Here is a 13293-nt window from a genome sequence, read left to right as displayed (position 1 = left end):
TACAGTTATGAAGTAGCCACCAAAATAATTTTTTGGTTTGGGGTCACCTCAACATGAGGAACTGTATTGTGGATCATGGCATTAGAAAGGTTGAGAACCACTGCAATCTAGACAATATAATATGCTTAGGAATCTATTTGCCGAGACAAACATAGGAACTTATATGAACACAACTACAAAACACTTTCCACACAATTAAAACTAGATCTAAACAATTAGAAAAACATCGACTGCTCATGGGTAGGATGAGCTAACATAATAGAAATGACAATCCTACCCAAATTAATTTACTTATTTAGTGCCATACCCATTGAACTACCAAAAAACTTTTTTACTGAATTAGAAAAAACCATAACAAAGTTCATTTGGAAGAACAAAAGATCAAGGATATCCAGGGAAATCATGAAAAAAAAATGCAAAGGAAGAAGGCCTTGCAGTCCCAGATCTCAAACCATACTATAAAGCAATGGTCATCAAAACAATATGATACTGACTAAGAGACAGAAAGGAGGATCAGTAGAACAGACTTTGGGGTAAGTGATCTCAGCAAGACAGTCTATTATAAGCTGAAAGATCCCAGCTTTTGGGACCAAAATCCACTATTTGATAAAAACTGCTGGGAAAATTGGAAGACGATATGGGAGAGATTAGGGTTGGATCAACACCTCACATCCTACACCAAGATAAACTCAGAATGGGTGAATGACCTGACTATAAAGAAGGAAACTGTAAGCAAATTAAGTGAACACAGAATAGTATACTTGTCAGATCTTTGGGAAAGGAAAGACTTAAAACAAAGCAAGAGCTAGAAAAAAATCACAAAATGTAAAACAATAATTTTTATTACATCAAATTAAAAAGATTTTGTACAAACAAAACCAAATGCAAACAAAATTAGTAGGAAACAACAAATTGGGAAACAATCTTCATAACAAAAACCTCTGACAAAGGTCTAATTACTCAAGTTTACAAAGAGCTAAACCAATTGTTCAAAAAATCAAGCCATTCCCCAATTAATAAATGGGTAAGGGACATGAATAGGCAATTGTCAGTTAAAAGAAATCAAAACTATTAATAAGCACATGAAAAAGTGTTTTAAATCTCTTATAATCAGAGAGATACAAATCAAAACACCTCTGAGGTATCACCTCACACCTAGCAGATTGGCTAACATGACAGCAAAGGAAAGTAATGAAAGCTGGAGGGGATGTGGCAAAGTGGGGACACTAATTCATTGCTGGTGCAGTTGTGAATTGATCCAACCATTCTGGAGGGCAATTTGGAACTATGCCCAAAGGGCGATAAAAGACTGTCTGAAGCACTGCTGGGTTTGTACCCAAAGAAATAATAAGGAAAAAGACTTGTACAAGAATATTCATAGCTGCACTCTTTGTGGTGGCAAAGAATTGGAAAACGAGGGGATGCCCTTCAATTAGGGAATGGCTGAACAAACTGTGGTCTATGTTGGTGATGGAATACTATTGTGCTCAAAGGAATAATAAAGTGGAGGAATTCCATGGGAACTGGAACAACCTCCAGGAAGTGATGCAGAGTGAGAGGAGCAGAACCAGAAAAACATTGTACACAGAGACTGACACACTGTGGTCCAATCGAATGTAATGGATTTCTCCATTAGTGGCAATGCAGTGATCCTGAACAACTTGGAGGGATCTATGAGGAAGAACACTATCTACATTCAGGGGAAACACTGTGGGAGCAGAAACACCAAAGAAAAACAACTGCTTGATTACATGGGTCGAGGGGGATATGGTTGGGGATGTAGACTCTAAATGAACATCCTAGTGCAAACACCAACAACATGGAAATAGGTTCTGATCAAGGACACAAACAATACCCAATGAAATTATGCATCAGCTATGGAAAGGGGGGCTGGAGGGAAATAATGTGATTCTTGTCACCAAGGAATAATATTCTAAATTGACTAAATAAATTAATTTAAAAAATATTGCTTAGTGCATGGCATATAGAGGAATTTCATAAATACTTGCTTATTGATTTATTTAATCTCATCTGTAATGCAGAATCTTATCAATGTCTAAATACTACTAAGAAATTACTTGATTTAACCACCCATGGAAAAATACTTGCAAACCCTTTTATTTTATAACTATTTGATCATTTCACATTCTTAATATTTTTGCATAGTTTTACCTTAATGCATTTTTAAAGAGAATTGTACCTTACAGCTATGGTCCTAAAGAATTATAGAATTTTTGACCTATAAACAACATTAGAGACCAGTTAATTCAACCTCTTCATTTTTTATTTACAATCACAGGGAAATGATGCCAGAAAAGGTTAAGGGAATTGCACACGGTTAATAGCTAGTTAATTGCAGGGCCACAACTAGAATTCAATAAATCATTTCCCTCCTACACAAATCATTAGTATTATGCAATTTTGTAAAAATTTGACATATAAAAATGTTAATAAATAAAAAGATGCAAATATTGAGACACCCTGGTGTGGTGGGAAAAGCAGTTAACTGGACTTCAGGAGACCCGAATTCTAGTCTCATTTCTTCCCCTCACTAGCTATGTAAATTGGTTAATTCATATTATATCCCTGGACTTTGGGTTTTTCAAAATACACACAGCTCACCATAGTTTTCAGGGCATAAGACTGGAGTCCAGAAAATTTGGGTTCCAATTTCTACTTTTATATTTCCTAGTTATGTGAAACAAACAATTCAATTTTTTTTTTTGTGCCTAAGGAAGCTAACTAGAATTTATGTAGTAAGTCACAGAGAACTGTGATTTTAATTGATGGAATTTATCACATGTGGAAATCACATATTCATTCAGTATTCACTTAATGATTTATTCAATGATTTCAAAAGGATGTGACTTATAAACAGCCATTTTCATTTCATTATTATTCAGAGAAGTGAAGCTACTTGCCATTTATCTAAAGTCCACAGAAATATCGCCTCATTGAGATGGGTCCCCAAGAAAGTTAGCTTTTGAATGAAGCTACTTAAAATTCATTGCATACAATCCATGCATTTCTGGAACTCTGATTTAATATTACAACCAGATTGTATACTGGGGTTGTATACTTAGACTTAAGACCTTCCTAGAAAAAAAAAATGGATCCTTGAGTATTTGAGAATGCTTTCCTATGTTCTTTTTTGGGTATAATTCATATTGACATTATTATCCCTATAATAATTTGCTCATTGATATAGCAAAATTCATATATGTTTAGGATTACAAGTGGCAATCTCCTTCTCTATATTTTATGACCTCAGACTTTATCTAGTCATTTAAAAAAAAATCCATTTGTAATCTCATTCCATGGAACTGTAGAAGAACAGATGGCAGGAGGGAGAAAGATGATGGTAGAAATGCTTTCATGTATTTGAAAGAATTCTGTTAGCATAAATCTTCATTTTTTCCTCTTGTTTCAGGGCATTGTATGGTGTTCTTCATGACAAGGTTTGAATTTAGAGTGATCACATATTAAAGCTGAAAGATGCAGTTCAGCTGTTTGTACACAAATATGCAGCAATTATGCTGGAACCACATTCATTCTAGAATTTCATTGTAACTATGGTGATGCAGAATTATGCTATTTGAAGGGAAATGTAAAAAAAATACTACAAACTTGGAAGGAAATCTCAGAATGGAATGCTAAGTTTAGGAATACTTTGTAAGTTGCTCATGTTGGAAGGTTATGATAAAAGTCATAACGTACTTACATTCCTTAGACACTTCCTAGATGTGTGACCCTGGGCAAGTTGCTTAACCCCCATTGCCTAGTCGTTACCTCTCTTCCACCTTCGAACCAGTACAGTATTGATTCTAAGTTGGAAGATAAGGGCTTAAAAAAATTAACTCTGATATATACTGGCATATTTTGATTATTTTAATTAGTCTTTTTGCTTATCTTCCTAGAATTATAGAATTAGAAAATGCTTTTGAAATTATATCAATTATCCTTATAAATTTACAGATTAAAAAAAAAGAAGATTCAGAGAGGTGAATTCTTCCTAGAACTTGCTTTTTTCAAGTTAACTAGACTTTCTCTTATTTAGTTTTTGCAAGACAAATAAAATCTTCCTAACTGGAATCATATTCACTCAAAACCTAACTGCTCAGTCACCTGAACTTTACCTATATGATTCTGAATATTTAGTTGAAAGCATGTTCAATTATTTGGATCTTCCCAAATAATGAAACTCGAGACATCATTCATAGTACATGTATAAATACTTCATTAAATATTAGAAGTTTCATCCAAGACACTGAATATATGCAAGCCAAATTCAGCATAACAAGAATAGAGGGGAAAACAGTCCCTCAAGGTCCTTGAAATCTTTACTGTTGAACTTTCTTCCTTTGGGTCCATTCCCAGGACTATCTTAATACCACTGATTTAATTGTAGCCAATTTTGTCATCGTCTAGTATGTGTGTGTATATTTTTATGTGTGTTATACATACACATATAAATACAATTCAATGACATCACTACTCTATAATAATAGCCAAAACGGAGTACTTCTTCTGACATTAGTCTGCTTCAGAAAATATGACCTTGGCCAGAGAAAAACTGGTTATATGCCTGTTGAGTTGCTTTTTCAACCTTTTTATTTAACTTTTCATCATTCAAATGCTATATTTTGGGCCTTAGACACCACTTTTATTGCCTTATTTGTTATGTTTTTAATCATGTGGTTTTTAAGATGAAAAGGAAAGTATGTTTAAAAATTAAACACACTGCAAAAAATGACAAAATGTTGCTGTGGTAATCAATTTTCAGAAAATAAGCAGAGCCCTTCAGAAGGACAAGATTATTAGAGCAGTTGTCAATGATTTCAATCCAATAAACATTTATTTAATTTATTACTATGTATGTAATTTATTACTATGTTCTAGATACTAAGAGCTAAGGATAAAATTAAAAGACAGTCCTTGCCCTCAAGGAGCTCTCCATCTAGTGGGAAGTTGGGGCACAGTGTACAAAAGGAGGAAGGGAAAATTAGGTGGAGAGAGGACACACAAGGGGATACCTGATATGAGGCATCCTGTTCTGTGGAATTAAAACGAAGCAGAGAAGATTTTGCAGATTGGAGTGAGTCGCAATGTACAGTTTCTGTCCCCTATTAAAAAAAAAGGCAATTTAAGGAGTTTGGTACTTGATCCTCAAGCCTCTTAATTCAAAGGGAGAGGTTGCGGGGGGGGGGGGGGGGGCGTTGAGTGAGGAGCATGATGATAGAATTATAAGTGATGGATGAACTTAACTTGGGAGGGACATATTGTTTATAGAGTCAAAACCTAGCAGCAGCAAGAAGAGCTTTACAAAGCAAAACTGTTGTCAAGAATTGCTATTAAAAACACAACAGAAAAGCAATTTGGCCATAGGCAAAACAACACAACCAAATATTGGAATACTAAAGACTGGAAGTAGAAGAGGTTTTTTTTGTTTGTTTTTGAAACAGATTTTCATTAATGATATTATGAATCTTTAGGCAGAAGTTCAGGTGAGCCTATTAGGTTAAGATATCTTCATCACCATTGAACATTTTTTTTTCTTATCTTCTTTACTTCCAGTCATCCTGGAAACTTTGTCCCAACAAAATGAATAATTGAACTCTGATGAATATATTGATATTAGTGATTGTAGAACCACCCATCTGTTATCCATGCTAATAAGGGAAGCTAAGAATCATTTGAGTTAAGTTGTTCTGAGTTGCAAAAAGACTAAAGCTGATCACATATCCACAACCACACTAATTTTATCACCAATATAATGAACCTTTGGGACTGACCACCAGAGCAAACAGACTGAAAAAAAAAGCAGTAAATAGCTTCAGTGATCATCTTTATTTGGATTGGGCCCATGAGTACCTACTGCTTAAGGAGACTGAGCTTAGATTAATAGATACATAGCTAGATGCATGGATTCACCTATTCCCATAAATGCATTTATACATCCATTCATCTACGAATACATACACTGAGAACTAGAATCATTCCAGAAATATAAAAATTATGAAATGAAGATAGAATACTACAACTCAGCCTGTGCAGCATGCATGTCACACATATCATGAAAGAGTCAGGTTTTTTTTTTGTTTTGTTTTGTTTTTATTTTTGTTTTTCTAGAGAGAAAGCAATAAACATGATTAAGTAGTATAGGAACTCATCTGATTGAACCTCAGTGAAAACTTATGTTATATAATCAAAATTGCTGTTGGAAAAATGTCAAAGATACCCTTAATAGCCCAAAGGATAAAGGTATGGCTTTGTGATAAAAAAATTAAAGAATATGAGTAAAATTATATAAACCCAGTTCCTAATAATGTAAAGTAGTTGATTAATAACAAAGAATGTCATTATACATTAAAATTTTCTTAAAAGATATAAAAATCTATGAAGTTTGTTTAAAGTCAACATAATTTATCATTTTATTTTGTCTCAAATAATTTCTGAATCACTGTATCATGTATATTGGCACATGTTTCCAAATCAGATAAGTGATACACTAATTTTGAATTGGGCAATAAAGCATATGGAGACAATTGTTTTCTTGGGAAGAATAAATTAACAACTTAAAATAGATTTTTTCCCAGGCTTCAAATTATTCCCTGTTTGCAAGTTAGACGTATTTAGAAACTATACTAACTGCTTGAGAATTCTGCTCTCCCCAGCTACTTCCTTAAGAGAAGGTATTATTAAGCTTCTGAATATTATAGCTCCCACAGTGAGAGAATATTTTCATCTATTGAGAAGACATAATTCATTTAGCACAAGTGAATATATAAAAGAATCAAAGGGTTGAAACAACTTCATCTGTCTATGAAGGGGTGGATCAGAGGTGTCCCTGATCAAACTGGAGAGTTTTCCTATACATTCCAATAAATATAAATAATATGAATCAAGACCTGCCTTAATTTACTTCCTTTGTTGTTATTATTGTTTCAATTGTATCTGACTCCAGACTAGTTGGGCTTCTATCCATGGGGTTTTCTTATCAAAGGTACTGGAGAGGTTTGCCATTTCCATCTCTAGAGTCAAAAAGAAGCTAAGTGACTTTCCCAAGTTCACATAGCTGGGAAGTTTCCTCCTTCATATTCAATTGAATCTGACTACCTGATGCAGCTCCTTTACATCTCTTTTCGTGAAGCTTCTTAAATTTCTACTTCTTTATTATATTTGGATAATTTTATTATAAGTATTTCCTCTGTGGAAATTCCCTCCAGTGATGAAAATTTTAGTCTTAGATTGCTGCCTAAGTCACTTGGCTGTTAGGAGATTTGGCCATAGTTGTATAGCCAGTATGTCAATTTGCATAATATTTTAATAAAATTTGTGTGTGTGTGTGCCAAACCTTCTCAAACCTAAAATTTATGTATTTTCAAATCTGTATCAGAAGCAAATTACTGAGCATAAAAAACTATTGTGTAAATTACTAGCAAATTTCAAGCCATTGGTAGCCAATAAATGCTATTTTGTTTTGTTTTCTTGTTGGTGGAGCTAAAAGGAAGGGAATTGATGATGAAAAAGAACATGATTTATAAAAGCATATATGTTATATATATAAATATATATATATAGTCAAATGGTGATGTGCTTCTAACATGAAGTTCTATAGCAGCAAGTTTCTCTTTCTCTTCTGCTATTTATGAGAAGGGAAATGAGAGCAGAGAAGTAGATGAGAATGGCGTGATCATTCTTTTAGTTAGCCCTAAAAAATCAGACATATGACACTATTTATGGTCAAGATAGAGAGAAAGCACAGGCAAATAAGAAAAGCATTTTGTCATTTTTTTAGAATTTTTGATGTTACCATGTGGATGACATTATAGATGTTAGGAAATTCTTTTGACTAACTTTATTTTATTTATTTATATATTTATTGCTAATTACATGTAATAAATTTACACATAAGTTTTCCTAAGTTATATGATCCAAATTGTTTCCCTCCTTCCTTCTTCCTCTCCCCACCAGAGCTGGCAAACAATTCAATCTGTGTTATACATGTATTATCATGCAAAACATTTCCTTATTGTTCATTTTTATAAGTGAAAAATCTTATAAAACCCAAATCCCAAAGCATATACTCAAGCAAATAAGCAAAAAATAATATACTTTCATCTGCCTTCCTAAAAAATATTGAATGCCACATGAATTTGGGTATCATCCTTGCACAAGGGCCATGCTAATCTTCTCTGTATCATTCCAAGTTTAGTATATGTGCTGCTGAAGGAAGCAAATGACTAACTTTAGAAGAGTGAATTAAAAAGAATCTTTATTCTTTAAATAAAGACTATTCTTTTAATAAAGACTGTGCATAAGATTAAGCTTGGACTAGGGATCAAATAGTTAAATATTAGAGAGAGTAATTAAAGTTGTACTTCATCATTTCTTCAAATCTTGGACTTTTTCAGTTTAGAACATGATGTAATATGTTGCTAAGTTGAACTATTTTAATAGAATTGTATTTTTTAAATATTTTGGGAGGAATTTTATATTTTCTGCTGTATCTAAGATTAGTATATGTGCCTTTTCACTTTGTACACTATTCAGTACATTACAACTCATCTACTTTGAAGAAAAGGAAAGAAGAAATAAGACTCAGTGCCAGATTTGCAAACCTAAAAATACATCACATTCACAAAAATGTCAAACCTATTAAGACTCTTTTGAGGTCTAATGACTTATCTCAGTTAAAAGTTTCAAAGTAATCTGATCATTATGTTCAGTAACCTGAAATGATTCGGTACTGACCCATAGCAGTATCTAGGATAATCAATGGCATTAAAGTGGTCATTATACTAAGAGGAAAAGGAAAGTATTAAAATATGTGAATGACAATCCATTAGTCTATTACCTGTTCCAGAAGCTGTTCTTAATGGAGTGATCTCATTCATACTTAGTTTTTTTCACAACAGGAGTCCAGGCTCAAACATGTTCCATTCTCTCTTTGCTTGATAATGAACCCAGAATCTACCACCATAACCAACTATGTATCTGCATCACCTAACATTTGCTTACTCACTAGTAGCTAGTTACTCACCTTAGTTAATACTTACTTACCCTATTTTTCAGTGCCATTGATTGAGTTTCCAGGCTTCTTGTGTTTTAAAAATAGTTAAAGAATTGCCAAACACAGGAGAGATTAAATTTAATCTTTATACCTGTAAGGGCTAGAAAAAGGATTAAAAGGTAGAAGTCATGGGAAAGGAATTTTTGTATCAATACAAGATCTTCCCATGACTAGGAGTTATCAAAAAATATAAGCAGCAAAAAAATAAATTAAATTAAAATAAATATAAGTAGATTTCTTTTGAGACAATGAATTAATTATTGAAAGTGTTCAAATTTAGGTCTAATGTTCATGTCATAGCTGCTTTATTTTAAAGGACTGCTAGACTGGGAAAGAGTTGGTAATAAAATTTACTTCCAAGTCCATAATTCTGTGATACTATGAAACATTTTATATTTCTGTGCCATTTCCTGTTTTCCAAATTACTTTCCCCCATGTGTTTTATTTTGGCTGTATGGGGTCCTTCTGAGGTGTTATGGGGAGAGTTGTTTTCATTGTGAAGGCTTTCTCTTCCTTGGCTTCCACCAGCTGCCTAAATCCTCACTTTCTCTACTCTAGCTCTTTTTCTGTGTCTCATAGCAAGTTGCTTGACTGAAGAGACAGAACCAGACTGCCAAAGCAGTTGGTTCTTCATTTCAGGCCATAGTAGTTTCTCCAGCTTTCCCCATTTCCAAGGCACTTCTTTTCTTTAACATCTAATTCCCATTAAATACACCCAACCTGGAATGAAGTTCAAGTGATTATTTGTGGACAGAGGTATTTTGTTGCTTATCCACACCTTCTAGAGGCATAATGGTAAGTGCTTGATTTAGACTCAGAAACTCTTGATTCAGAATCTGATTCAGCTTTCTGTTCATCTTTGTGAACTTAGGCAAATATTTTACTTCATTGTGCCTCAGTTTCCAAAGCTTAGTTTCCAGAGCCGAAAATCAAAGGATTCTACTAGATTAAATGTGCCCCCCCCAAAAAAAGACCCCCCTGCCAAACTCCTATGTGGACCAGAATCAGATTAAAATATAATTGATAAATGTTTAACAAAATAAAAATATAATACAACATAGATCATTTTAATTTGTGTTTTTCAAAGAAATATGTAGACTATAGGGAATTATTTCTATTAAACATTATTTTATTTGGTCATTTTCAAACATTATTAATTGAAAAAAGAGATCATTTTCTTTTTTCACCCCCCCCCTTCCACCACCCCTCCCATAGCCGACACCGATTCCATTGGGTATCACATGTGTCTTTGTATAGGGGATTATTTCTAGTTGAGTTCAATATTTCTAGAGTAGATTATCTCTTCAGTTCCTTCCAGTTCTAAATCTATCATCCTGTGGTGTAGGGTAAATGTAGCATAGAAATAAGAATGTGAAACATAATATGCATTTCTTTGAAGTGTTATTTTTAGAGTCTGAAATCAAGAGGTAAGAAAAATTCATATATCAGCTAGTACTGATATAACTTGACATTACTGTGTCATGACACTATTTGACATTTATAAACATTTCTTAGCGTATAAGTGTTTTCCCAATATCAAGCTCAAATTGAACCAAATTCATTTATATTTTTCCACTTTCCAGAAAGTTTTAATTCTTGTATGTTCCAATCTCATGATAATACCTTACTAGAAAATACTAGAACTATCAATGATGATTCTCTGTAGCAATCAGAGCAAGTGGTTTCATTTGAATTAAGTTCTTTCAAACCACTTTTATTTTCTTAATCCGTTAGTAAGTATATTTAGTGTTATGAAATCTATCTGCCTTAATTCAATTCAGATAAAAAATCCTTCATTTTTATTTTTGTATAAAATTGTTAATAAAATTCAACTACAACCTAAAACACAACGAAAATCTATTTTGGTTTTAGTTACTGTCATTTTATTATAATGCTTTTATTTTTGTTTTTCTGTATATTTTTAATGCTATGGTGACTATAACTGAATGCACATGCATACAATCTGATATTCATGAATATCACACAGCACAGATTAATACTGTTTTTGATTAATTAAAAACACAATTAAACACCAATATAGCCAGCTACACTTTTTAGGAACAATTAATATTTTGATTAATTGAAATCAACAATATTTTCATTTGTTCCCTCTAGATTTTGAGAAGCTATATTTGTTAATTTAACTAATGTTTGATGCTATTCCGTTTTATATATACATCAGAAATGGTTGTATTTTCCCCCATTTTCTGTTTAAAGTTAATATCTTTATCTATTCTTTAATATCCCATGATTTTCCTAAATTAACTATATAATTTCTATTATTCCCATGGTGCTTATTTCTTTTCCCAAACTAATATTAAAATTCATATTTCATATGCATTTGTAATGATCTTTGGAAATAAATCTAAGGAATATTCAGACTCATGTTTCATATACGTTTTCAATGATCTTTAAAACTGACTAAGGAATATTCTCATAAATATTATGCTTTTTTCTATTTGGAAACTGACTGATAATGCTAAGTAATTATAATAATATCAAACTCTGAGGTAGCCCAATAAATAAAACTTTTGATGAGAATTGTCATTCTCTTTCTTCATTATACAGCGTGGAGAGAAAAAAAGCAAGGGAACAGTTGTAAGCCCAAGTACTTTCAAAAAATGATAGGGTTAGTTTTTCTCCTTTTCATGTTTAATAGAATTTTGAGATAAAATTCAAGATGGACAGACAGTCTTTTGTGTCTAATTTGGGACTTATTAGCCATGAGACTGAGACCAATGAAAATGTTCCTTCTCGGTTCTATAAAAAATAGGAGATAAATAAAATCTGGTGAGAAGTTAAAGGAGAACTTTAGGAGCCTGGGTCAAGGAGCATCAAAAGTTCCTATTTGCCAGATCATATGGTCTCAGCACTCTGTTACACATGGTCCTGGCACCATTATTCTATAGAACTCTTCATAGCAAGAGAAGAAGATCCAAGAGATCACACTTGGGGCCATCTTTGGTTGCATCCTCAAGGTTCCCAATAATTAAACAAGCCTACCCTTGAATTATGCTAAAGAAAGTAGACCCTAACAAGAACTGCAACTCAGCAATCACTTTCCCTCTCCTGTTTATTCAACACCTCTTTATTCTTTATTGAATCCCTATATTTTACTTCTGTTATGTAAATAAAGAAAAAGGTAGTTTGAGAAAGTAACACTCATATATATTATTGGATGAATAAGGATGATGTATTTTTAAAAAGTCTAAATTAGACAGAAATCTAAATGGTAAGATACCCAGAACTACTAGAATTAAAATTCCTGAAATGAATGTTTTGATTGTAGTCATGAACAAGGAAGGAATTATGCCACAAATGGGCCAAAAGTAAAACAGTGGACATTGAAGTAGGTATGTTCAATACAGTGACAATTCATCAACTAAGATCTATTTTGGGGAGAAATGCAGGTGTTGTTGATCTTTGATATTAATAAAGTATGAATTTGGAGTCTTTTGTTTTTACTACTTTCAAGTGCACACAGAAATAGCTAACACAATACTGGCAAGGAAGGCAGGTGCCAGAATACTTTAATGAATAGATAAGGATTCTTTTAAATGAACTAATTTATTGTCATAATCAAATATTAGTCCAAATCTCTTTGTAGTTTGTTTTTACTAAGTTGTTAAGTATTATAAAAACTATCTACCCACTCTACTAACAAAGAACCTATTTCACAGTCCAAATTTCTAGGCCCCTTCTCAAATACTCACAAATTCAGAATTAGTAATATATGAATAGAGAGATCTTACCATAAGGCACTCAGACCACCTGTAAAGCCATAGTCTGTATGCTTTTTTCTTAGAAAATATTTTTCATTCACACAACTCATTATAAAAATAAACTTTTTAATGGCTCAATGCATATTAGCAGTGGTGCTATTGTTATGATATCTTAATTACAGGTTAAGATGCCAGTCTCTGGAAAGGTAGAATAAATAGGCAGGTAATCAGTTGGAGACAAATTAGCAAGAATATGGGGAAATGAAATTTTAAAGTCAACACTACTTGGGGGCAGCTGGGTATCTCAGTGGATTAAGAGCCAGGCCTAGAGATGGGAGGTCCTGGGTTCAAATCTGACCTCAGACACTTTCCAGCTGTGTGACCCTGGACAAGTCACTTAACCCTCCTTGCCTAGACCTTACCACTCTTCTGCCTTGGAACTAATACACAGTACTGTACACAGTAAGTGTTTTAAAATAAATAAATAAATGAATTCAG

The 13293-nt window shown here is 32.9% G+C and overlaps 1 protein-coding gene, 1 long non-coding RNA gene and 1 other non-coding gene across 3 annotated transcripts in view; 2 read left to right on the top strand and 1 right to left on the bottom strand.

The window, feature by feature from the left end:
* The window catches only part of NALF1 (NALCN channel auxiliary factor 1), a 731256-nt gene that overhangs the window by 541946 nt on the left and 176017 nt on the right, over positions 1-13293 (top strand). The window lies entirely within an intron of this gene.
* The window catches only part of LOC130455893 (uncharacterized), a 230490-nt gene that overhangs the window by 191606 nt on the left and 25591 nt on the right, over positions 1-13293 (top strand). The gene's annotated exons all lie outside the window — the stretch shown is intronic.
* LOC130456032 (U6 spliceosomal RNA) lies at positions 8133-8239 on the bottom strand. The gene has a single exon (XR_008914309.1). It is a non-coding gene; the product is annotated as a U6 spliceosomal RNA (small nuclear RNA).

Source organism: Monodelphis domestica, chromosome 8, assembly GCF_027887165.1.
Source record: "Monodelphis domestica isolate mMonDom1 chromosome 8, mMonDom1.pri, whole genome shotgun sequence".
NCBI classification, from domain to species: domain Eukaryota; kingdom Metazoa; phylum Chordata; class Mammalia; order Didelphimorphia; family Didelphidae; genus Monodelphis; species Monodelphis domestica.
Note: the sequence above shows the minus strand (reverse complement) of the source record. Positions and strands in the feature narration are given on the sequence as shown.